Source organism: Cupressus sempervirens, chromosome 3, assembly GCF_028749045.1.
Source record: "Cupressus sempervirens isolate cs-2001-9-10 chromosome 3, ASM2874904v1, whole genome shotgun sequence".
NCBI lineage: Eukaryota > Viridiplantae > Streptophyta > Pinopsida > Cupressales > Cupressaceae > Cupressus > Cupressus sempervirens.
The window spans coordinates 490,746,992-490,752,418 of record NC_143120.1 but is presented as its reverse complement, the minus strand read 5'-3'; positions in this window follow the sequence as shown (position 1 = coordinate 490,752,418).

The window sequence follows — 5,427 nt, the reverse complement described above, 5'->3', positions numbered from 1 at the left end:
TTTTATGATTTTCATTGAAATCATCATAAATTTTACAAATAAGCTGAATTTTATTATTCTATAAAATAGTCGTTACTATTAAAGTTTTACAAACAAACCATAACCATTCAACTTCAAATATTTGTACATACATTTTTTGATAAACAATTTTCTCACAAATTTACAATTACAATTCCTAAATGCATCTCTCTGAATAATCCTTCTAACAATTCATTTTTTTATCACCTTAAATTCCCTAAAGGCAGGGACTCCAGCTCGCAAAGAGCTCTTGTTTTTTAATAAAATTTATCCACTTGTCACAAGAAAAGAAAAGATAAAGTTGCAATTAATGCTTGATTAATTTTAATGATGAAATTGTTTGATATATCTTGTTTAAGTGATAAATTCATCTAATTGAAGAAGGTGGACAATATTCTTAAGCTTAAATCTAACGCATAAAAATAAATAAACATAAATTAATTTAAAAATAACATTTATGCTTTAAAAAAACCAAACACACTTATCATAAATAAAGTTGATAATATACAAAGTTAAACAATTTGAACTTTATTAAAATTTATACAAAATTAGTATTATGTATTTTAAAGTATAAATTAAAAATATCAATATAATAAAAATTATATATAAAAATAAAAAATAAACAATAAATCTATTAAAAGCATTGGTTTAGATATGTCAAAATAAAAGAAACTAAATTCTAATTTAAACTTATATATAAATTAAAATTAAAATAAATATGAAATTAAGCTATATAAAAAATAATTTTTGAAAATTGACAATTTAAAAGAGTTAAAATGTCTATATTTGATTAAAATACCTATACTTGATTAAAATATCTATATTTAATAGCATTTTACAAATTACAAAAATAAACATCAATTAAAAGTGATTGTCTTTTTAAAAAAAAAGTTTGTCCACTAGTCACAAATGTGGAAAAGGTAAAATTGAAATTAATGCATTCATGAGGTGTTAGGAAAATGATTATTTTTTAATAAAATTTATCCACTTATCACAAGAAAAGAAAAAATAAAGTTGCAATTAATGCTTGCATTAATAGACGTGTTGGAAAAAATAGTTGTATTTTTGTTGACGAAAATTAAATTTATTCATTGCCTTTTTCCTCATGAGCCAATAAGATTTTCAAAAAATCATGCAAATTACAAAACCTTTTGCAAACATTACTGTATGAATGAAATCTAAAATCTGATTGGTGCAGCTATTAATACAATGGACTAAGCGAAAGCATAAGTTACCTGTCGTAGGCAGGAACTAATAACAACGTCAGGAATCCATAAAGTGAAACAATAGTACTTAGCCTATGGCAAGTACTAATAAAGGAATGGATGGACTAGAAATTAAGATCAGTCTCTTATTAATGTGTGTTGGTAGAATCGAGTAGGGCTTTAGATTATTTGGCATCTTTTAAGTTAGAGTAGGTTAGTTGTTCTTCATCATTCCATCAAGGATATCCTTATCAAAATGGGTTGAAAAGGGAAAAGGTGGAAAGTTAACTTTTTTCTTAATTTACTTGCACATGAATTATTGTGAAGACACATGTCCCATAATTTATGGTTCTATTGAGAAATAGAAGTGATCATATAATAAATCCTGGCAATTATAAAAATCAAATAAATATTGGTGGTATTGTATGTCTCCTTCTAATTATTAAATACAATTGATGTAAGAAATTAAAAGTGTGTAAAACCAAATAATTATGTAACAATATCAAAATAGTTTATTGTGTGATAAACATGTAACAACACAATAATTTGTGATTATGAAAGAATGTGTGAAATTGGAAGAAGGGTGCTCTATAGTTTTACAGCTAGTAAGAAGCATAAACAAGTGATAACACATGTATAGGTTCTAAATAAGAACCATTTGAAAATAGGTGAATGTAAGATATAAGTGTGCAATATCTCAAAAAGAGCATATTAGCATAAGAAATATATGCCACTACATAAGAATCATTTGAGAATGGGTGAATAAGATATAAGTGTGTAATTTATTAAAAAGAGCATATTAACATAAGATATATGTGCGAAAAAGAAAATAGTCACATAAAATATAAACACGATAATCAAATTTCAGCTTTCCAAGCTTTAATTATGATAGACAGAGTGTAAATAGAGGAACATATAATTTAGCTAATAAATTTATAGAGAAAAAATATTTGTATGGTTGAATACAATTCTTAGGTAAGTAGTTGATCTGAATTGGTTAGTTATGTACATTATCATCCTCCCTTATTTTTTGGTCTTAGCATTGGAGGAGGGGCATTCTAAGCTTCTATCTCCTTATAGACTTCAATGACTACTTATCTTATAGGCTTACAATGTAATGAATGCTCTTGAATGCTCTTGATGCTCCTTTTTATTTTCTTTGGACATAGCTTTAGATTAAAGATTGTCTTGAATTTGAGTACCAATACCTTCTCTTCTCTTTCATTTACTAATACAATAATTCTAGCTCAACCAGATTAAAGAGTTTGATGATATATCATACACATTTATTTCTAGCGATGCAACATGTCAGTTACCCTATAAAGATGATTCTAAACTCAAACTATGAATAATATAATAATAAGTTATGATTAATATAAGAATATATCTTATTGAGGCACATGTTGCTAATCATGTCCATGTCTCTGTTGATGATTTTGCACAAGCTTATGGTGTTGTTCCATGTCTTCCTCCTACTATATCCCTTGTTGTTGCCCCCAATTGTATTGGTGTCTTCTCCCTCTTCTTTTGTAACCTTGCACCATGAATCTTATGATAATGCTTAGTTTCTTCAACACTCTAGTTATTGTGATGTCAGTTGCCTTTGCAATGTCTCCTTTGGGGAACTTGAGGATTGTATTGCTTGGACAGTTGTTCAAGTGTACGAAGAACTCTCACCATCCTTCTAGACTGTGGTGTGAGTTTGGCCCTTCTCTTTGGGCTTTCCTTTGTGTTATGATAGTTATCCAAACACATTGGGAGAATTCTCGCCCACCCTCTCTTGTGGTGTGAATTTGGGCCTACTTTGTTTTAGAAAAGGTCTCAGTGCCTTGTTCTTTAAGTTTTATTTTCTTTCACTAATGTTGACATAGTATTGTATTTGTGTTGTTGAAGGCATATTTTATTTTTGATGGGCATTTGGTGCAAGGGCACCTCAAGCTTGAATTGAAGGCCAAAACCAATTAGGTTTTTAGTAGAGTAGAAAAAGTATAATAGCCAAAGTTGGCATTAATTTGTACTTTAGGACCAATTAGGGATTATTGGGCATATGTGGTCAAGTGCAATCAAAATGTGGGAAACCCATTTGATCATGTTTTTCATGATGTTTCAAGGTCATCATACCAATTCACATTATTTTGGGCCTCAAAGTACCTAGGAACTTGCATATTACAAAACTGCAAAAAATGTTGCAATGTTGTCAATGACAACTTTTGTAAAATAGGTAATAAGAGGCAACTAATTCAAAAATTTGTTGTCAACCATTGCTAATTTTTTCATAAAACCTATGTAATGGCTCAAACATGTGGTGGTGAAGGAGATTTTGCAAGTTGCTGAATCAAACAATAAGAATTTGTAGCATTGCTTGTGTTATTAGTCTGTACTTTCCTTGTTATTGGATTAGTAGGAGTTAATGACTTACTATTATGTGTAAAGTGTCTCTTTACAAGTTCTTTTGCATCATTTTCGAAGATCTAAAGTCGTAGGATAAGGAAGAAATAATAGTTTTCCCATCACTTGGTAGAAACCCTTATCAACTAGGGTTTGGGAATAAATAATGGATTTTGGGCCTGCATACACTATTGAAAAAATCTAAAACTTGGGGGATTGTCGGGTCCATGCAGTACATTAACATTCTAAGACTTTTTTTTGCACTTCTTATGAATAATTATGTGGGAAATCCCTAACAATTTGGCATTTTATGTGATAGGCATAATTGCATAACAAAGTAGTGTAGTTTGATTGAAGAATGAGATCAAGGGGTTTGGTCACTTTGTGATTTTTTTTTGGTTTTATTTGAACTAATTGAAGTGTTGGAAGTGCCAAGTTGAATGAATGAAGGGACAAAAATGAGAGTCCATCAAAAACCCTATGTAACAAGTCAAATAAGCCTAAACAAGTGCCTTATAAAGGCAACCCTGATCAAATAGTGTCACCTCGACTTGAAAATTGTGAATTTGGTAGAAAAGCCAAAAGGGCATCCATATATCGTGTTAATTCTAGGAAATTCCAAGTGAAGTCAAAGTTATGGATCAAAAGTGAATTAGGAGCCTAATTGGGGGCTCATATACCTAATAGAAAAATTGGCGAGATCAGGAATTTGGGAGAGGTTGTATCCCTAAAACCTATAAAGGTTATGATCATTTGACCATAGGGGAGTAATCCTAATGATAAATCTATTGGAATTCTTTAGAATAACTGAGAGGGGGGGGTGGGGTGAATCAATTATCCAAGGTCCAAATGTACAACTAAAACTTTTCACAACTTAGTGAATCCATATCCATACAATATTTTTATCATGCATGCATCCATTAGATCATACATTCACTTAAACTTGTAGGTTACTGTCAAATCAACTTTGCAGAAATGTAAACATGAAACATAACAGATTCAATAACACATTTGACACAACGATTTAATGTGGAAACCCAATTTGGGAGAAACCACCACTAATATGCTACTCATTCTCACTCTTCTAAAGTGATGCCTTGTGAAACGCCAACCTTATTAAAGGTTACAATGCACACTATTAAATGTGACTTGGTTAAAGGATTTCAATCACCTTGTTAGGAGTGAGCCTTGTTAGAGGACTTTAGATCATTCGCTAAGAATGTCACCTGGTTAAAGAATTTACAAATGACTGTTAGGTCAACCTCAATCCAAAGGATTTACCCTAGACTGGTATAATGATTAGAAAGTAACAGTAAGGCTTGATCTGATAATAACTTACAACACGCTTGCAGATTACAGATCTTTGTTTTAGTCCTCCATTCTACTTGACTTTCATACACTTCATCTCTGACAACTTGTTCAACCTTCAACCATTCATACCGTTAAGCCTTCTTTCTTTGGTTTCCAATGCAGACACCTCTCTTATGTCACTAATGAAGCAAATACCCTAGACTCCTTGTCTTCCTTAGGTTCTCACACGTGAGAACCTTTGCTTCTGACCAACCATCTCTATAAATAGAAAATTAAGATCTTTTTTCATTCATCCTCCATCATCCATTTTAGGGTTAAGTTGGATTAGGTAGGATTCAATGAGTCTACCCACCATTTGTGTTGGAATTAACAAGTGGGAAGATTTACTTCTGAGAGGGGGGGTGAATCAGAAGTAACTAACTTTAACCTTTTCAAATCCTTTTAAATGAAACCATTCACATGCATCTATTTTATCTAATAAACATGAAAGTAAATACATGTATGA